Raw genomic sequence first — 22,680 nt, 5'->3', positions numbered from 1 at the left:
CTGATGAAGGTCTGCTGCACGAAATATCGATTCTCCTGCTCCTCCAATGCTGCATGACCTGCTCTGCTTTTCCATCACCACACTCTCGACCCATTTTAACTCCACTCTGGCAAGGAAGGTGTGGATTTTCAAGCACCACCGGCTTCACAAATGTATCATGACACGTGTGAACAGGTTGATTAAAAATGTCACCTGCGGTAAAATTCAGAGATTCAAGCATACTGTTGTATTTGTGTCAAATACCACTTGTGTGTTAAGCTGCTAAAAACGCTATCACCCAGGACAGTGAACAACCAAGGAAATGGATTCTGAAGAAAAGGCACACTGGACTGGATTGTTAACGATGTTTCTCTGTCCATCTATACTGCCAGAACCGCTGACCTCCTCGATCCCTTTCTGTCTTAGTCTCTGATTTTCAGCATCTGCATGAATCACCCTCAGGTCCCTCCCTGTACGAGGACGTCACCGTTCCGCCCGCGCATGCGTCCAAACCTAAGCCAAACTGGCGGCTGTTCAACCCTGAACTGCAAAACAATTACCCACTTGTTATTTTGCACGGTGCACGCTATTCGCTGAAGCGTTTTTAAACGCTGACGGCCTGAATCCCTCTCTCCTGCCTCTACAGCCTTACCGTCTGGGAAAGTGCATGTCTCTCATTTACCACGGAGATAAAGCCAGCATGTGAATGGACCGCCTTCCTCTATAGCGAGTACAGAGGACAGTCTCACGGCATTGAAAGCTGGGTGTACCCAGCCATTGAATCGAATTGTTACAGTATGTTGAATATATTCATTACTAATTTTCTCTTTTATGCATTTCAAGCTTCTGCTTCAAACTAATCTTTCGAAAACAAAATTGGCGGGTAAATAGACAACTCAAATTTCATGCATCGATCATATTTCTTCAACCCTCTCGACAACATAACCTTGGCAATAAAGTACTTGATTCCTCAAACATTTTGTAGATTCCCATCCTGAACTGACGGTGATGGATTTTGGACAGTCCTTTAACATGATTGACATGATTGCATGATTGACACTCAAACGAAGAGATATATTTGTTTCTTCTGAATGTCTCTCAAATTATTTATTTTATCATCTCATTTTACGGAGAGGTGGAAGATATGAAAATTGCAGTGTTTCTCTGATTCCATTTGTGTGCTATATTTTAAGCTACAAGGTCCATCAGGAGAGCTTGCATTGAAGTGCGATGACATTCTTTTGGAGGTGAATATCATTGAGCATTACACACACATACACTCCCACACTCAAACACGCACCCTCTCACAGAGTTATACCCCTTTACACTCACAATCATACACAAACATACAATCTGTCCCACTGACACACATAGCCACTCCTCCACCACACTTACACACACACATACACAAATATAAGTATCTAGGGCTTTTCTGTATTTTCAGAGTTACATTTTAGTTATTTCACATACTTCATTCGTTCTGCCTCAGTTCAATTCCATCTTCGTTAAGTTTGGCTACCACAACCTTCTTGACCTCGCTGGCTTTGGAAGTGTGAAGCTGATTAGGGTGTTGTTTTATCAGAACAGCATCCGCGACATCTACTTCATGTACAATCACATTTTCCCATGCACTTGATTCATAAATATGTCCACAAACTACAGTAACAAACTTCCAGCTGTGTTCTTTGCTCCTGAGGAAGATAGTATATGAACCTGTTCCCACGCCTCAAAGCCTTCTTGGTTTTAAAGATATTTGAGTCACATCAAACTCGGCAAAACCTGGATTTGGTTCCTCAGTCTATTGGACAGTAACTCACACGTGTTTCTTCAGATATATTCAAAGTTTGTGAGAAGATTTGGAGCTCGGGTGCTCGTTGTTGTGGTTCTGTTCGCGTGAGCAACACAAATTCCCAGCTCGGCGAACACAAACATAACTTCAGATATACCTCTCCTAATACGGTTTCAATATGTCAACAGCTTTATGAGATAGTTCATCTAATTCAAAGTTTTCAAAATTTTTGAGGAGCTACTAAACCTGGCTGTAAATTGCGTCATATCACTGGCAACAGTACGAATACGTCATTATCTCAAGTCAATGTCCAAATCTGTGTTTTTATCTGCAAACTGACTCATTTTATGCTAAATCACCGACTCGATTTAATCTCTTCATTTCACCAGATGCATAATCTAATTCGGAGCTGTTGGGCTTTGGTCTTGTCATTTTTTCTTTAAATAATTTCATGGAACCTCACCTTCGTGTCCGAATATTAACTCAAAGGGAGGAAGCTGAGATGATTCAATGGGATACAATACGAATTGGATATCTTCATCCTCATCATTCGGGTCATCCTGACAGTACGTTGTCAACATGATCTTCAATGTCTGATGCCAGCTTTTTAAAGCTCTCTGAGATTCAGGCTGATGCATATTTGATTTAAAATCCAAATCCATAAACTGTCTCGCAGTAAAATTAGAACATTGATTCAAATTAAAATCTCTGGGTAGGCCATACCATGTGAAGAAAGCGACGAACTCCTCTACAACTGATTTTGCCTTAATCTTCATAATGGAATTGAATCTTGAAATGTGGTAGAACCAAACTTTATGCTTAATGTAAGCTATTTACAACTTTTATTTCTCGGCATGTGTCCGACACAATCATTCATAACACGTGTGAAACGTTCCTCACATGCGGGAATTTGTAACATAGGTCCTGGTTTTATCACCGCCTGGAATCTACCTGCCATTTGGGGGTCGGGTACGTTTTGGCGCCGCCCTTTTGGCGCCGATCATTTGACCAGGCCGTTTAAGCTCGAAACCGTTTTGGCGCTCATTACTTTGGCGCTGAGCTGTTTTGGCGCCATTTCAGATAAAAACAACGTCTTGTTTGTTTAAAGAAGAGAGGATGACGAATGACCGACGTAATTTTCTCAACTAGCAAGAGTGGATTGTCAAAGCTGTAATGACCCGCTGTGGATTCAAATCACGTTTTGTAATCATTAACTCTTTTAACAATTGATCATAATCATCTACTGCCTTGATGTTATCTAAGCCATTCAGTCTTCATATTGGAAAGCTGTAACACAATTTTCTTTCTATTTTCTTGGAGAGCTCATACCAGAAATGGATGAAAGCATTCTAAGCAAGAGAGATAAAATAAAATGTGTTAGATAAATGTAGCAAAATGTAGAAATTCTTTTTTAAAATACTGAATAGGTTAAAATAATGAATAAGGATGATCTAGATTTATTTCGTACAATGCAATGAAAACGAATTTCTTACGGTCTCTTCATGACTTTTTCTAAATTCTGAATTGGCGCAAAAATACTCAGAGCCAAAGTAATGAGCGTCAAAATAGTTTAGAGCCAAAACGACGGGGCCAAATGATCGGCGCCAAAAAGGCAGCGCCAAAATGTCCCATTCCGAACATTTGGCAAATATAGCGTGTTTGTCGAAGGTTAATAATATCCTTGTGCAATCCATGCCAATAAAAAATGATTTTGCACCAACCCGGAGCCTTAATACACCATGGTGACCTTCCATTGGGAAATAAGGCTGGGCTGGCGACTAACGTTTAAGTGGGAAAGCACTTTGAGGCCAGCGACCATAATTGGTTTCGTAATAAAAGAGTGATGGAAAAGGATAGACCAGATCTAAAAGTTGAAGTTCTAAATTGGAGAAAGGCCAATTTTGATGGTATTAGGTGAGAACTTTCGCAAGTTGATTGGAGGCAGATGTTCGCTGGTAAAGGGACGGCTGGAAAATAGGAAGCCTTCAGAAATGAGATAAGAAGAATACAGACGAAGTACATTTCTGTCAGGATGAAGAGAAAGTCTGATGGGTATAGGGATGCTGGAAGACTGAAGAAATTGTGGGTTTGGTAAAGATAAAGAAGGAAGCATGTGTCTGGCATAGACAGGATAGATTGATTCAATCCTTCGAAGAGAATAAAGGGAATAGTTTTATATTTAAGTGGGAAATCAGGAGGGCATGAGATAACTTTCCCAAATAGAATTAATGAGAATCCAAATGATATTTACAAATATATTAAGAACAAAATGGTAACTGGGAGAGAATAGGGCCCCTCAAAGATCAGCAAGTCGGCCTTTGGTTGGAACCAGAGAAAATGGGTGAGATACGAAATGAATTTTTTGCATCAGCATTTACTGTGGAAAAGTATATGGAAGATATACTTCAAACATTGACTGCAGTCTGTTTCATTGAATGAATGCGTTAAAGTCGTTGCATTGAATGAATGAGAGATATTCTGCTCCTTGAATTTACACGTCCAGTCCGTTTCATTAAATGAATATGTGCAGATTGTTTGAACGAAACAATGCATTTAACTCGTGGTATTGAATGAATGAGAGAGTCAATTTACACGTGCAGTGTGTTTCATTGAAAGAATAATTGCAGTTGGATTCACTAAATAAGTGAGTTAAGTTTATATCTTTAAATCAATTAATGCCGTTCGCTTCATGGAGTTTGATGTTTGTATCAATGATTGAAGGAATGCAATTTGTTTGATTGAATGGAAGCATTATAGAAGCGGCATTGAATACATGAGAGAAACTCTCCTCTTTGAATTAACTTTGTTTCATTGAATGAATGGGTGCAGTTTGTTTTATTGAATCAATGCGTTAAATGCCTGGAACTGAATGGATGAAGAAGTTTTATTCATTGAATTAACACAAGCATATTGCTTCATTGTGTGAATGAATTAAGCTTGACGCATTGAATGAATGAGAGAAGCTCTACTTATTGAATTAACACGTGTAGTGTGATTCATTGAGTGAATGTGTGCAGTTTGTTTCATTGGATCAATGCGTTGAACTCGTGGCACTGCATGTATGGGAGAAGCTCGGCTCATTGAATAAATGAGTTAAGCTTGACAGATTTAATGAATGGCAGAACCGTTAATCATTGAATTAACACGTGCAGTGTGTTTCATTGAATAAATTGACTGAATGAATGAATTCAGTTTGATTCACTGCATGAGTGAATGACTGAATGCATTTTTTCAGTAAATAAATGAGTGCAGTTTGACTTATGAATGTATGAGTTAAGTTTGTTTCACTGATTCAAAAAAACGCTTGCTTCATTGAATGTACGATTCAATTTGAATTCATTGAATGAGTGAACTCATTGTGATTCTTTGAATGAATGAGTTAAGCTCGAAGCATTGCATGAATTAGAGAAGATGAACTCATTGACATAACACGCGCAGTCTGTTTTATTGAATGACTGAGTGCAGTTTGAATCATTGAATGGACGATTGCTGCTGGATTAATTAAATCTTGTATTAAGTTTGTTTCAGTGAATCAATGAATTGATTAATTGAATGTACGATTGAAGCTTGATTCAATGAATGAATGCAGTTTGTTCCATTGATTGAATGCGTTAACTTGGAGACATTGAATTCAAAGAAACAATCGGCGTGGATTAATTCAATGAGTAAATTTTTTCTTATTCATTCAATGCATCAAGCTTAACTTATTATTTCAAAGAATCAAAGTGCATTTTTTCATTCAATGAAACCTACTTCAAAGACACATTCAATGAATCAAACGTCATTTTATTGTTTCAATGAAGTAAACATAAATCAAATATTTAACGGATCATAGCGCACTCGTGATTTTACTTAAACAGTCTGCATACATTTATTGAATCAACCTGAACTCTCTGCAACAAACTGTACGTGTTAATTTAATGGATAGAGCTTATCTCGTGAAGTCAAGATCTCGAGCTTAACACTTTCATCCAATTAATGCATTCAATGTTTCCAGCTTCAATCATTTATTTAATAAATACAACTGCATTCGTTCATTCAATGAGTCAGACTGCACTCGTTCATTTAAAGAAACAAAGTTCACGCATTCTTTCAATGAAAAAACCTTCACGTATTATTAAGTTCGTAGGAGCTTCTCTCGTTCTTTCAATATTTCAAGCTTAACTCATTCATTCAATGAAACAAATTGCACTCATTCATTCATGAAACAGACAGCATGGGTTAATTCAATGTCTAGAGCTTCTCTCATGCAATAAATACCACTACTATAACGATTTCATTCAATAAAAAAAAACACATTAATTGAATCATTGATACAAACTTCAATCATTTGATTCAATGAAGCAAACGTTATTGATTGATTCAATGCAACACACTTAACGCATTTATGTCATGAATCAAGCTGTACTCATTCATTCAATGAAACACACTTTACGTGTTAATTGAACGAGTAGAGCTTCTGCCATTCATTCAATATACCAAGCTTCATGCATTCACTCAATAAAACAAACTGCACGTGTTAATCAATGACTCAAGCTTCTCTCATACATGCCACGAGATCAACTTATTGATTCAATAAAATCAACAACACACGTGCATTCAATGAAACTGCACGCGTAAACCCAATGAGTAGAGTTTCTCTCATTCAATCAATGTGTGAAGCTTAACACATTCATTCCATGGAACAAACTGCATTCAGTCAACTATTGCATCAAACTAAAATCATTAATTCAACGGAACAAACTTAACTCATTTATTGAGTGAATCAAACTGGACTCATTAATTCAACGAAAGAGACTATACGTCAGTACTTTCATTCATTCAGTGCCTCGATTTTATCGCATTAGATTCACTCAATAAATGAGTTAAGTTTATTTCTTTAAATCAAATCATACCGTTTGCTTCATTGAGTCAATGATTGAAGTTTGTATCAATGATTGAAGGAATGCAATTTGTTTGATTGAATGGAAGCATTACAGAAGATGCATTGAATTCATGGCAGAAGCTCGACTCTTTGAATTAACTTTGTTTCATTGAATGGATCGGTGCAGTTTGTTGCATTGAATCAATACGTTAAACTCCTGGAACTGAATGGATGAGAGAAGTTGTACTCATTAGATTAACACGAGCAGATTTTTACATTGTGTGAATGTAATTAAGCTTAACACATTGAATGAATGTGAGAAGCTCTACTCCTTGGGTTAACACGTGTCGTGTGATTCATTGAGTGAATGCGTGCAGTTTGTTTCATTGAATGAAACATTGAATACATTGGAGAACATCTACTCATTTCATTAACACATTGAATGAATGTCTGCATTTTGTTTCCTTGAATAAATGAGAGAAGTTCTACTCGTTGAATTAACACGTGCAGTTTGGTTCGTTGCATGAATGCGTTATGCTTCCGGAGGCTGACACGATGTGTCTGGAGGTTGGTGGGGTTGTTGGTGAGGACCAGTGGTGTTCTGTCCTGGTGGCGATTGGAGGGGCGGGGTTCAAGGCTGGAGGAATGGGAAGTGGAGGATATGCAGTGGAGAGCATCGTCAACCACGTCTGAGGGGAAGTTGCAGTCTTGGAAGAAGGAGGTCATCTGGGTTGTTCGGTATTGGAATTAGTCCTCCTGGGAGCAGATGCGGTGGAGGCGAAGGACTTGGGAATATGGGTATGCGTTTTAACGGGGGCAGGGTGGGAGGAGGTATAATCGAGGGCGCTGTGGGAGTTGGTCGGTTTATAGTAAATGTCCGTGGTGAGTCGGTCGGCCGAGGTAGAAGTGGAGAAGTCTAAGAAGGGGAGAGAGGAGTCTGAGAATGTGCAAGTAAATTTGAGGTCGGGGTGGAAGGTGTTCGTAAAATGCTCCCTCTTCGTGGGAGCACGAGGTAGCGCCAATACAATCATCAATATAACGGAGGAAAAGGCTGGGGGTGGTGCCAGTGTAGCTGTGGAAGATAGACAGTTCCACATATCCGACGAAGGGCCAGGCATAGCTGGGGTCCACGCGGGTGCCCATGGCTACCCCTTTGGTTTAGGAGAATTGGGAGGATTCGAAAGAGAAGTTGTTCAGAGTGAGGGCCAGTTCAGTCAGTCGAAGGAGGGTGTCAGTGAAAAGGTACTGGTTGATTCTGTGGGAAAGGAAAAAGCAGAGGGTTTTGAGGCCTTCGTGATGGGGGATAGATGTGTATAGTGACTGGATGTCCATGGAAAAGATAAGGCGTTGGGGGCCGGGGAAGCTAAAATCATGGCGGAGGTGGAGAGCCTGGGCAGAGTCCAGAACCTAGATGGGGAGTTCTTCGATTAAGGGGGACAGGACTCTGTCAGTCAGGCAGAGATGAGTTCGATTGGGCAGGAGCAGGCCTAGACAATGGATCGGCCAGAGCAGTCAGGTTTGTGGATTTTGAGCAGGAGATAGAAATGGGCTGTGCGGAGTTTTGGGACTGTGAAGTTGGAGGCGGTGGATGGGAGATCCCTACAGGTGATGAGGCTATGGATGGTCTGGGAGATGATGGTTTGGTGGTGGGAGGTGGAGTCCTGGTCAAGGAGGCAGTAGGAGGTGGTGTCCGTGAGCTGGCATTTAGCCATAGAGGTGAAAAGATCGCTGCGCCAAACTACCTCCGCGCCTCCCTTATCTGCCGGTTTGATAGTGAGGTTGGGCTTGGAGGGCTGCACATTCCGATGGTGAGAGTTTGGTGTGGGTCAGAGGGGTGGACAGTTTGCAGCGCTCAATGTTGCGGCAGCAGTTGACTATGAAGTGATTGAGGGCTAGTAAGAGGCCAGCACGGAGTGTCCAGGTGAATGGTTCATCAAAAGGTGGGCGAGAATCCTGGTTGGGGATGTAGGCGTGGAGGTGAAGGCGGTGGAAGAATTGTTCGATGTCTCATCGCGTGTTTAACTCGTTAATCCGGGAGTGTTGGGGCTGAAGGTGAGGCCTCTGCTGAGGACCGATCTTTCATCCTCCGAGAGGGGGAGGTCTGGAGGGATGGTGAAAATCACTCCAGGGCTGGGAGCTAGGACCTGGTGTGGGGCTGGAACTGGGAGTGGGGACGGGGTTAGGCGTGGGGACTAACGAAGTTACAAGTTCTGCAATTCAAATTGTCTCACGTTTTCTCTCTCCCTTTATTCGCTCTCTTTTGTTCTTTGCTCAGAAAAGAACCTTAAACGTCACTCTTTTTCCCTTATTTCTCTTTCCGGTTGTTTATCTTGTAACTGCATTTGCTTCAAATGCAACTTGACATTTTCTTCCTCTCCTGCACTTGCCTGTTTCTCTGACACACCAAATTGTTTGAACAACTACTTTATAATTTCATCTTTAATTTTGTCCGTGGTTAAACCCAAATCGTTTTTTTCTTTCCTGCTTCTAGAAGTATGGCCCTTTTTCTGTCATCCTCAGCTTCCTTGGCAAATTAGAGAATCATCTTCCAATCCTGGAATCTCTTCAGCAAGTTTCAGAGTCATGTTTCTCAGTTTGCATCAATAGCAAATCACCAAAATTCAAACATTGTCTCATTTAGGCTTTATATAAGGATCTTGTATATGCAAGTGTTTATATCCGCTGGGGTTTTTCGTTTGATGGAATATAGAACATCGAAACATACAGCACACAACAGGCCGTTTGACCCACGATGTTTTCCCGACATTTAATCTTACTGTAAAATATGGTAACTTATATGGCACCTCTCAACTCGCTGCTGTCCATGTGGATGTCAGCAATTGGCTTCAATGTTCTCAAAGACTCTTCTTCCAGCACCTCAGCTGGCAACGCATTCCATGCCTTCACAACTCTCTGCCTAAAGAAACTACTTCTGACGTCTCCTTTATACCTTCGACCTAATATCTTCAAATTGTTACTTCTCGTAGGAGTCCATCCTGCCCTGGGGAAAAGTCTCTGGCTATTGCCTCCATCTATTACACTCATTACTTTACACACCTCGATCAAATCGCCTCTATTCACCATAAGGCAAGCACTCCAGTCCAGGCAGCATTCTGGTAGACCTTCTTTGCACCTTTTCCAAAGGCTCTGTACTTTTCCTATCGTAGGACGACCAGAAAGTGACACAATATTACAAGTGTCGTCTCAGGAGGGACTTGAAGAGCTGCAGCGAAACCCCGCAGCTCTTAAAATTGATCTCCTGTGAATAAAACCCAAAACAGCATATGCTTTCTTCACCAACCTATCCACGTGGGTGGCAACTTTGAGGGATCAATGTACTTCCAACAGAGATCGCTCTGTTCTACCACACTGCCAAGAATCCTGTCTTTAATCCTATATTCAGCATTCAAGTTCGACCTTCCAAAATGCATCATCTCGCATTTAACCAGGTTGAACTCCATCTGCCATTTCTCAAGCCAGCTCTGCATCCTGTCTATGTCGCGCTGCAGCCTGAAATTGCCCTCTATACTATCAATGACACCTCCAGCCTTTGTGTGATTTCCCCGAAATCTATTGAAATTGTCCAAACCAGTGAAAATCAAAACGAATCTAAACCTAAAATATTCAAAACCCGACGTCGAACCCCCAAAGTGTTACGACACATGGTAACCCCCAACCGCAACCCTGCTCATTCCAAACAGCGTCACACAAATGATTGATCCAATAGAGTAATCTGTAAAACTTCAAGAGGCCAATAACTATTTAAAGTTAAAATTAGCAACTTCACTTGTTAAAGTACAACAGAGAATAATTAACAAAAAAGCATTTGCAACTCATCCCTCAGAACGATCTTTTTCCTTTCCCTTCAATAATATTATTCCGATAATCCCCCCAGTAAGATTTGCCAAAATGTTCACATTTCAGAATCAGCCAGCTGTCGAAACTTCCTTTTCTACTTTCTTCTGTAGATTTTCTTCTGCTTAGTGGTTTCTGATGCACATATTATTGATAGATAATGGTGCTTCGAAGAGAGATGTATTTCGGGCAATCTGTACATGCTAGTTGCTTGGTAGTCCTTCCCAGCTGTTCAATTTTCCTCCGTCAAACTCCAATGCATCGACTTGTTCCATTGCTTCTTAATATTGTCAATATACTAACCATAAACTTGATTGGAATTTGGCATTAATTTAAACTGATTGGTCGAATTTGAATGTGTTCTTTTATCCAGGCAACCCAGCCAGCGCGAGCTGTTCTGAACCAAAAATTGCAGAGTAAATGCTGAAGCACACTGTTCCCTTGCTGGCTTCCAACTTTATTAAAGGTACAGTGTCACTTAAAACCTTCAAAATTACCACCCTGTGTCCATGTAACGATATTTGAAATCATATCCACTCTGATGCCCGAGAACGTTCTGTGAACCAATCTCCGCTCTGATGCTCTTACAACACCATGGCGCAACATCCAAGATCTGTTGCCCTGACAAAGGCCTGTGACCTCTTCCCCACTCTGTTTCGCGAACAACAGGTTGTCAATGCATCACATCCTGTTTTTTCTAGCAATGGCCTGTGAATCCATCATGGCTCAGGCAACGCCTGGTAATCCGTCCCGCACTGTTTAGCTAATAACCGCCTGTGAGCCGATCCCAAATCTGTGTTTCTAAAAACAGCCTGTGTAACGATCGCCATCTAGTTTCTATGGCAACGTCCTTTGATACCAACACCACGCTGTTCCCCTAGCAATGCCTGGTGATCTTACCTGCACTCCTCAGAACTGACTTTGGCCACGTTCACACCATGTTCTCCACGCAACTGCTTGTGAAGACTCCACATTCTGTTAAAATCACAACAGCCTGTAGCCCCATCCCTGCTCTACTTCCCTCGAAACAGTCTTCAAAGTCCAACCAGACTCTCGTTCCTGAGCAACCGCGTTTGACCATGACATCATTCTGTTTCCTGAGCAACGGCCTCTGAACCCATAATTACTCTGTCCTCCGAGCGACAGATTGCGAACACATCCCATCTCTGTGCCTCTCGCTTGGTTACCATCCCTGATCTGTTTCTAGAGCAACGACTTTTGAAGCAATATCCACCTTGTCCCCAGCATCGGCCAGTGAACCCTTCCCCAGAGTGTTGCCCTCACAACCACCTTTGATTCCATTCCTGTTATTTTCTTCTACCAATTGCCTTTGAACCCTTCCCCAATCTTTTCGCTAAGGAACAGCCTGTGAACACTTTATTTTGTTCACAATATTTTGTGAAAACATTCCCACTCTGTTCTCTGAGCCTGTGAATCCCTCGTCTCAAAGGATTGTGATGCCATCTCCACTCTTTTCTTATCACAACTGTTTGTGAACCCATCCCAAGTGTGCTGACCAAGCAAATGCCTTTGATTCAATCCCCACTCTGTTATCCCCACATCAGTTTGTGACCACATCCCCACTTGTTTCGCGAGCGACAACCTGTGATGGTCATCGCCAATCGGTTTTCCCTCCAATGGCCGCTGAACTGATCGCAATCTGTTACACTAGCAATTACCTGTGAACTCGCCTGACTCTGTTTTCCTAGCAACAGTCTTTGAAACCATTCCCACTGTTTTCCTAGGATGGGTCTGTGACCGCATTCTCAACCTGTTCTTCCAGATAATTCCTGGAAACCCATTGCAATCCACTCTCCTAGAAACGGCCTGGAAACCATCCCCACTCTGTTCGAAGTAGCAACTAACTTTGAGCACATCCGGAATATTTCTCTTTTAGATTAGATTAGATTACATTATCGTGTGGAAACAGGCCCTTCGGCCCAACAAGTCCACACCGACCCGCCGAGGCGCCACCCACCCATACCCAGTCTCCGGCGCTGTGAGGCAGCAGTGCTAAGCACTGTGCCACCATGCCACTCTGAGCTGCAACTTGTAAACCTTTCTGAACTCATTTCCCCGAGACGGCCCTCGGAATCAATTCGCAACTCTTTCCATAGCAACGGCCTTTGACGGCCCTCCCCACTCTTGTATGAACTGCCTGTGAACCACTTCCCCCTGGGTTCTGTTAGCACCAGTCAAAACCCTGTTACTTGAGCAACAGCCTGTGAACCCAACCCCACTCCCTTATCGTAGTAATAGCCTGAAAATTCAATTCTCGATTCTGTTTCGATGCCTTTGGCTTGTGAACCTGTCCCCATATGGTACTCCGAGAACTGGTCTATGATATAGTCCACAATCTGGCAGCAGTTTGTAATCCATTCATAGTCTGATCTCCTAACAACTGCCTGTGAACCCATCTCCTCACTGTTCGCCTAACAGTAGCCTGTGAACATATCCCTCTTATTTCCTCTGGCAACTGCTCGATTAACCATCCCAGCGCTGCTCTCCTCGCAAACGCCTGGGAACCCATCCCCACTCTGTTGCCTGAGGAACAGCCTGTGACTCCATTCACGCTCATTCTTCCACCTACACTCTGTGAAACTATTCCACCCCGCTCCCCTTGCAATGTCTTTGAACCGATTCACACTCTGTTACTCCTGCAACTGCCTGCGAACTCATCCCCTTTCTGTTCTCCTCGTAATGGCCTGAGATGCTTCCACACTCTTTTCTAATTATTAACATCTCCTGACCCTATCCCCTGCTCTGTTCCTTTGCCAGAGCTTGAAAAGTCCGTCGCTGCTCTTTTTTTCCTACCAATGGACGGCGAGCCTATCGCCAGTCGGTATATTAACCCATCCCCACTCTCGCAACAACTTATGATCCATCCGCTCACTGCCCTTCTTGCAATGGCCTTTGAACCCATTCCCACTCTGCTTGCCTCACAAGAGTCTGTGACCCCATCCCCACTCTGTTCCCCGAAAAACTCCCTGTGAACCCATCCACACTCTTTTCACCTTGGAATTGTCTGTAAAGGCATCTGCACTCTTTTCTCCAAACAGTACCCAATGTGAACACATCACCATTCTTTTCTGTGGAAATTCGCTTTAAACCCATCCTCACTCTTTTCCCGAGGAGCAGAGTGTGACCCAATTCCCACTCCATTCCCATCGGAATGGCCTGTGAAACCATTCTTATTCTGTTCCCATCGGAATTGGCCTGTGAAATCAGCCGCTCTGTTCCTCTTGGAGTAGTCTGTGACCCCATTCTCACTCGATTCTCCCAAAACTGTCCGTGAACCCATCCACACTCCGTTCCCAGAGGAACAGCCTGTGAATCCAACCACACTCGGTTCTCCCAACAACTTCCGATTAAGTCAACCCCGGTCTGTTCCCCAAGTGACATTCCTGATGAAGGGTTCAGCCCCGAAACATAGATTTGCCAGCTCCTCGGAAGATGGCTGACCTGCTTTGGTTTTCCAGGAACACACTGTCAACTCTGATCTCCTGCATCTGCAGACCTCACTGACACCTAGAAACGTCCTGTGAGCATATTCCTATTCTTTTTTATTTTTGTGGCAACAGCCTGTGGACACACAACTGCACTGCTGCCCTTGAAACAGATTGTGAACTCATGCCAAATCTATTCATGTCGTCCATCACCACTCTGTGCTCCGACCAACTGGCTATGACACTGTCCCCACTCTTTCCTCTGGCAATTGCCTGTGACGCAATCCCAATTCTGCTCGCTTAGTTATGTCCTCTGCACTCAGCTCCACTGATATATTCTGAAAAATCGCCTGTGAACTCATAGCTGCGCTTTTCTGCTAACAACAGCCCGTGAGACCAGCCTCAATCTGTTCTTCTAGCAAGCGCCCACCAAGGAATCCCTAATCTGTCACCAGCAATGGCCGTGAAGCCCATCGAAACTCTTTTCTCCGAGAAGCAGCCTGGGAAATCATCTGCAATCTGTTTCCACGCACTGTTTCCATTCCTTACACTGTTTGTATAAAAATGGTCTGTGATCCCCTCCCCTCTCTGTTCCCAAAGCAACTGCCACTTATTCCATTCCAGTCTCTATTCTCCGACCAAAACCCTGTTAATTATTCGCAAGGTGTTCTCCTCACAACAACCTACTAATCTATGCCAACTCTGTTTTCCTGGCAAGGGCACCCGAATGCATCCTGCCTCTCTTCTGCTAGTATCGTGCTGTGAGCCCAAGACAGACTCTTCTCCCTTGGTAATGGCCTTTAACCGTATTCTCACTCTGTTTTCCGAGCAGCAGCTTCTGAACCTTTCCTCACTCTGTTCTGCTAACAGCTGCCCTTGAACCCCCCCACCCCCCCCCCTTCACTGGGTTCACCAATCAACAGACTGTGACTCTATCACCACTCTGTTCAAATGGGAAACGACCTGTGGAACACGCCACTCTCTCTTCCCCAAGCAAATGCTTGCGAACCAATCTCTGCTCTGTTCCCCAAGATTGAGACCTCCAACCCAACTGTATTTCCTAATCTACAGCCTGTGCAGATCATCCCCCCTTTCACAGCAATAGCCGGTGAACCCATCCCCCATCTATTGACAAAGAAATAGCCTATTCGCTGTGCTCTAATTAGCAATGGCCGGTGAGACCATCCACATTCTGTTATCCCAGCAACGGCCTGTTCATACACCCACACCCTAATCTCCCAGCAACTGCCTGTGAACCTCTTTCCTTCCAGTTTGCCAAGAAATAGCCTGTGAATACATCACCACTGTGTCCTCCGCGCAATGGCGTGGGAAACCATTCCGATTCTGTCCTCCCGCCAAAAGGATGTGACTGCTCTCCCTTTCTGCTCACCTTCCCAACTGCTTGTGAATTCTCTCAGCACTCTATTGTCCAGACAACTGTTTGTGAACCCCTTCCGACGGGGTTGTGCTTGCAACTGCCGTTGAAACCATCCCAAAACTGTTCCCTGAGTAATAGCCTGTGACCACCATCCTCATTCTATTAACCTAGCAACAGACTGAAATGTCCATCCCCACTCTGTTTTCCTACCAGTCACCGTGAACCCTTCCTCACTCGGATCTCGTTGAAACGGCCCTTGAACCCGTCCAAATTCTGGAAAACAGCCTGTCATCCATGAGCACTCTGTCCCACTAGCAACGGCCTGTAAACCCATTCCCACTCTATTCACTGCGCATTTGTCTGTGACCTTATGCTCACTCTCTTCTCCCATAATAACCTTTGATTCCATCCTTACTCCTTTTTCCTCGCAAGTCCCCGTGTGCCATTCAGACTTGGTTAGAAGTAGCAACATTTGTGATAACATCCACACCCGTTTCTCCTCGCAACTGCCTATTCACCCAACCCCACACTGGTTTCCTAACATGTAACTGTCAATCCCTCTCCTTTCAGTTTGCAAAGCAGCAGCCTGTGAACGCACCCCCTTTCTGTTCTCCAAGAAGCAGCATGAGACCGCATCCCCACGTTGTCCTCCAAGCACTTCCACGTGACCCCATCCTTAATCAGTCTTTTTAGCAGCGGAGTGTGATTCTATACCCACTGTGTTACCCTCCCAACAGCCTTTCATCTCCACCCTGTTGCCCTAAACGTGGACTGTTAAGCTATCCTGAATCACTTCTCATAGCAACAGCCTACCATTCGTCCACACTCTGTCGTGCTAACAGCAACCTTACCTCCATTCCCACACTGTTCCCCAAACAATTGCCTATGAATCCATCCCCACGCATTAACCCGAGCAAAAGCCTTTAAATCCATTCCCACTCTGTTGCTCAGCAATGGCGTATGACCCCATCCCTCATCTGCTCTCCTAAAAACTGTTTGTAAACCCATCACTACTGCATTCTCCTCGCAATGGCCCATGAACCCATCCCCACTCTATTGTCCAAAGAACGCCACGTGAACGTATCACTATTTTTCATCCTGGCAACAGCCTGAGAGCACATACTTACAGTGTTTCTTTTGCAACATCCAGTGAGCTAATTTCCAATCTATTCCATTAACAACGGCATGTCTATTCATCACACCTCTGTTCTGCTGGCAATGGCCTTCGGTCCCGTTTACACTCTTTTCACCTGACAACGGTCTGTGAACTTATTCCCACGCTATTACCCCAGAAATGGCCTATAAACTAACCCCCACTCTCTTCTCATCATAATGCTCTGTTGCGACAACCACGCGTTATTTTCCTAGCACTAACCTGTGACACAATCCCACTCTGTTTTCCGACCAACAGCCTCTGCCCCAATCCCTACTCAGCTCTCCTCGCAAATATCATGTGAGCCCATTCTGATTCTGTTCCTCTTACAAGATGATGTGAACCCATCCTCACTCTCTTCCCCGGCCAGTGAAACCATCGCCACGCTCTTCACGAGTCAATAGCCTGTTGACCTGTCTCAGCACTATTTTCCAAGCAATAGATTGTGAACCCATCCGCACTATGTTCTCCTATCAACGGTAGGTTAACCCATCACCACTGTAGGAACCCGAGTGCGCATAATCTGGGAGAAGGAAATTGAGAGTTAGAGAAAGTGCAAGAGGGAGAGACAGTTAGGAGAATGGTGCACCGTGCATAACACCACAAGGGAAAGCATGGTTGGAGTGAATTAACCCAACTCCTGAGTTGGCCCCGGTCGTCAGCCCTTCCCTGAGCTCCAGGAAATGGGGCTGTGTCTGTCTTTCTCCTGCTCAGATTCGTCAACACAAACATTAACAGCAATAGATTCACTCTGCCCCTTGTCATTTTGAATAAACGTTTTTATAATTTACAAACTGAGGTTAGGATGGTGCATTTTCTCACTGGCCGTAAGTTGCAAAGCATTAATAAATGTTCCAGTAACCTCCGTTGCATAAGGTTAGATAAATCATCACTATCCCCCGTCTGTTATCATAGCGACAGATGACTTCATCGCTGAATCACTTAATTAAACTGAGAAAATCCCGGTCCTAATAATTAAGGAGAAAATTTGATTGTTTGATTAATTTGGGTAAAGGGATATTTCAAAACATTCTTCAGCTGCTGCCTGAACTTAGTCTGAGTCACGGCATAAATCGCGGTGTTTGTGCAGCAACTGAGAAGCTGCAGCATGAATCCCAGTTCCTTAACAAAGATTTGTAGATATATAGGGGTATCCACAATAAAATACATCCGGTTCCATATGGAATACATCATCAACATTGACCATAACAGGATGAAATTGGCGGAGATCATAAACAGTAAAATAATGGATTTTTTTCGATTTTGTATTTCAATGTCAGACTGAGAGTCTCCATTCGTGTGAGCCCGAAGTCTCCTGCGGGCTCTGCTGGTCACTAAAATGTGTCTGACAGTGAAACAATTCAGCAGCAGAATCAAGAGAAATGGGACAGCCGGAGTTAGAACGTAATGGGTGAACTCAATTATGGCCCAGGTCTGAGACAAGTAAACATCATATGTTACATAACAAAACCAGGGGTGGTTCGCCACATCATACTCGCCTGTGAGCATAAAATACCAGAAAATATTCTTTAACATACTCAGCACAGTCACTGTTCCCATAACCACAGCCACCGTTTTCTTACAGCAATATTTACTTTTCAACTTCTGGCAACAAATAGCCACAAATCGATCAAAGGTGAAAGTGACGGTGAACCAGACAGAACAGTCAGTGGCTGCATAAAGCAGGACAGCGTGGATATTACACACGGGGATGGAATAGCGGAATTCCAAATGTTCCTGAAAAACAATGGGAATGTGTCTCAATATCAGGTCGATGATAATGACCAGTAGATCCGCCGCTGCCATGGCCCCCAAGTAGCGTCTGACACATGGATACAATCCACAATCTTTATAAAGCAGGACATGGATTGTTACTGCGTTAACTGTGAGGAAGGGAAATACACAAATTATACATCAACCTGGACCAAAGTTAACAATTCCTTTTAAAGGCAGACTTAGCATTTTCAAATGGGGCACTTAATTGAAGGATTTGGAGCTGAACTAACACATGGGAAGCTCTGAATTACTTACGAAGATGTCACGAAAAGCACAAAGTAGATTCTATCCTAAACACGCAGACACACATCCATAAGTACAGATGGTTTCGTGAACATTTCCACACATTCGGTCACTCGAGAGCAGACACGGATTACTTCTTTCCAGTTCCTAATATTGAGGGTGAAAAAGTTACTGCCCTGAGGCATTCTGTCCCAGTTCCATAAAGACAAATTGTTATGGACGAGGCCAGGCTACTCATAACATCCTTAAGCAGGGAGGTCAAACTATAACTTTTCAATATTTTCCAGTGAGTGTACACTAAAGATTACCCAGAGTAAGTTAGCGAGGTTGACTAACAAGTTCTAAAGCAGACAAAAATGTATTCACAAAATTATACAATGAAACACAAGCAACAGAATAAAGAATTCCAACAAAACTCAGTCCATCCAACCTGGACTTCATCATGCTGTTCCGAATATACACATCAGTCCCAATTATTAAACCCCCTTAATAACCAGCACAAATGGAACACATGCTTAGAGTTTGAAGCTAGGAAAGCGTTAGAGTTTGCACATAGCTCACTGTTGAACTCACGAGCAGTTCTGGACTGAATTAAACTGCTCTGCGAGAGAGCTGACCACTCCCCTTTCATTTTACAGGTCACTTCTAAAACACAACCACTTTGACCTGAAGTCTCCTCCGTTTACATTTCAGTAGATAGGCCTATCAATATCCTTTAATTACTGTACCAAACCAGATTGATCGGAGCCCAGGCTGGTATATTACACCATTTGGAAAAAAAAATCAAGGGCAGAGTATCCTTGAGCCAAGGAACAACTTTTAGCGTCAAAAGAGACTAGCTTTGTGTCACCTCTGAACTTTAAAAATGAACCATCAAGACGAAAGGATGGCTTCATTGCAACCTTAGAAAATATCGGGTTAGCAGTCTGAACACACATATTCACTATAACTCTAAACAAGCAAACATGCACAACCACATTCAAATCAGGCCGCAGTACAATCTATACTGAACGCCTCCATATTTCGTTCGGGTCAGAATAACGCATTGGCAGTCACGTGTTCACATGCGCACAATTGTCAAATTGAATAGCTGCAACAAAATCCAGCTCATCTGTCTGGCATTTGTGTCCTTTTATTTTTCCACAAGTGTCAATGGGATATGATAAGTGTATATGATTGTCTCAAATGCATTGCCTTAATTTGAACAGTGAAATGTTGAAATGCAAACACCAGGTTTAAAGTCTCTTTCACCAATTTTGAATATTGCTGTTGATGAGCGTTCAGCTTCCAAGAACAAATGGAAGATGGGTCTTTCTAATCCCTCGTCATCCTCCTGTAGGTGCATCACACAGACACCCACAAAACTGGCTTCGATAGTCACATTGAAAGGCTTCGTGGAGCTTTGTATGACTAATACTGGGGCAGGGGCTAACAGGTTTGACGGCTTTCAAATGTCTTTTCACAGTCCGCTGTTCACTGAAAGGCATTGTGCTTTTTTAACAATTCGTTGAGTGGAGCAGACACATGGTTAAGGTTTGGCACCAACTTTTGTTAAAATCCAATCAATCTGTGGAACCACAGCACTCTATGCTGTAACTGCATTAACTGTCTGCTCTCCACATGTGTTCGTACAACTTCAGGCAGTGAATTTTAGAATTCCTCCAAAATAATTACCTCTCCAAGGGCATCATTGGTTTGCTCAATGTTTAAAGCTCTTCTCCGTCTCTCGAAATTACTGTGTTTGATGCTTTCAAACTAAATATAGGTTAGACCCTGGTCTGTCCTTAGATTCCTGAAACGTTGTCTGTCGGCTTCTGGTACAAGCTGATATGCACTTTAAATGCTTTTTTCCCTCCTCCTTATACTCCCCAGGTACCTGCTCTGAAAGTGATGTGAATACATCACAAACCCTAATGATCGTTTGATTCAACAAAACACACTTTGCCACTGCATGTGTTTCGCCACCTTTGCAAATGATGTAAATAAGGCTTCCAGATCCTATTCATCAAATTTAGGCAAAGTTTGAATATAATTAAACAGTTTCTCACTGGGCCTCTGACTACGAAGGGCTTGCTCATCCTGACTCTCTTCCTCAATAAGCCGATCCTCAGCCTTCATCTGGAGCCTTTTTGAGTTGGCTTTCTTTTTTAAGGTTCAGTTTCTGACCTTGAAAAGCTCACTCATTTTTCTTTCTCTGCTTTCTCGTTTTCCTTCTCTTCTGTTCCTCATCGTAACTACAACTGTTTCATTTCTGCAACCCTTTCGTTATCTTTCACGTTTAACTCAAGATGGTTCATTTGAGATCTTGCCATCGCTGTAGACTCTGATGGTTTCTCCAGCAAGCTTAAATGCTGAGCTACTGTTGTAATTATTTCTCTTTTCTTCACAGAAGCATGCCGTTCCCATTTAAACTTTACGGTAAGTTCGTTCAGCTCGGTCGGACTGACTTTTTGAAACATTTCCGAAGTCACTAAATCTATATCCAGAATTCTTTGGCGACTGAAAGAGCTATTGACATGCCAAGCCTAGTCTACAGAACCAAGCCAATACCCGTAACAAAGACACGAGCACATACCACTTGCTGCGTAAATTAGCGCAAAGTGCCCCCAATCTGTTACAGACGAGGCCAGACCACTCAAAATGTTCGAAAACAGTCAGCCTAGACAGCAATATTACAATTTGTTTCAATACGTGTTTTTGGAAATTACCCAGAATGAATTAGCAAGGTTGATTCCCAGGTTCCAAAACAAACAAAATGTTATTCACAAATTCGACAATGAAACACAAAGTACAGAATAAAGAATTATGACAGAACTCTATCTACCCAATATAGATTTAACTATGCTGTTCCGAAGATGCACAAAAGTCCCAATAAGCAAACCCCCTTAAAACCCCGCACAAATGAAACACATGCTGACAGGTTGAAGTCAGAAGAGAGAGAGTTGAACTCACGACGAATTCTGGACTGAACTGGACGGATCAGCTCGAGATCTCACCACTCCCCTTTCATTCTACAGGACACTTCTGAAACATGACCACTTTCGCCTGAATTGCCATCCGTTCGCAAATGATCTAAAATGCCTCAATACACTTTAATCTCTGTACAAAAGCAGAGTTATTGGAGTCCAGTCTGGTATTTTGCCTGTCTGAAAAAAATCCTTGAGGCAACGAACAGCTTTTAAGCAAAAAACAAATAACTAGCATTCTGACAAACTCGAGTTTGGAAATTCAAATCATCCAGTTTACTTTGTGGTTGATTGTTGTACAGAAACGTAAACTCAGGGAAAATGAATTCACCGTTTTAACTGCCTGAGGGGACCCGGAACAAGTGTTTCCTTCTCCCTGCAACTGAATTTTGTTCCTTGAGACATTATCTTTTGTTCAATTATCTGACATCAGACCATTCACAAATAATGTTTTCGTCGAATATTCTGGGTGATATCGATGATTCAATGTACCAAGGAATGTTCTAAACATTTCCAAGGATGAGGAACACCTTATGTGATGCAGCAAGATGGGAATAGACTTTTTCTTTTCAAAACACAAGAACATACAATTTAGGTGCATTATGCGACCATTCTGCACTTTAAACATATTCAACCATTCACGAAAATCGGGGCTGACCTGACTATGTCACAGGAATAGTCAGTCAAACCTTGAAATCCTGTCACCAATCACTCGATACTTAGCTACGCTTTTGACATTGTTTTCATCAAGTATGTATTCTGCAGCCATTTCCCGCAATGACAGATTCTCCAAATACTCAATCAGATTGCACGACAAATTTTTAAAATCTCGTTTAGGTATCCGGATTCAATCACAATTAGGAGTTGCAATTATTTAATTTGACGCACTTTATTGCACTTAACCCATGACAACATCTACACCAATGTTCAATATAAGTTAAAATAAAATAAGTGGTTCGGTGTGAAAATTATCAATCCTTTTGAAAAAAAAACACAGTTAAAGAGCCCGACAGCAATTCTTATGACGCCTGGATACGTAGCTGAACCAAATTTAAATTAGCACGGAAAGAAGGCGACTTGGGAAGTGAACGTGACAGCAGAGGCATGGTGCATGAAAAAGGGACTCCATTTCATGGGCAACTGGAACATTGGGATGGGCTCCTCCTGAACTAATCGGCAAGCAGCGTCCAAGTGAAAAGGCTAAATAAAGTGATTACAAGGACTGTAAACC

Source organism: Chiloscyllium punctatum, chromosome 35 (genome assembly GCF_047496795.1).
Source record: "Chiloscyllium punctatum isolate Juve2018m chromosome 35, sChiPun1.3, whole genome shotgun sequence".
NCBI classification, from domain to species: Eukaryota; Metazoa; Chordata; class Chondrichthyes; order Orectolobiformes; family Hemiscylliidae; genus Chiloscyllium; species Chiloscyllium punctatum.
Note: the sequence above shows the minus strand (reverse complement) of the source record.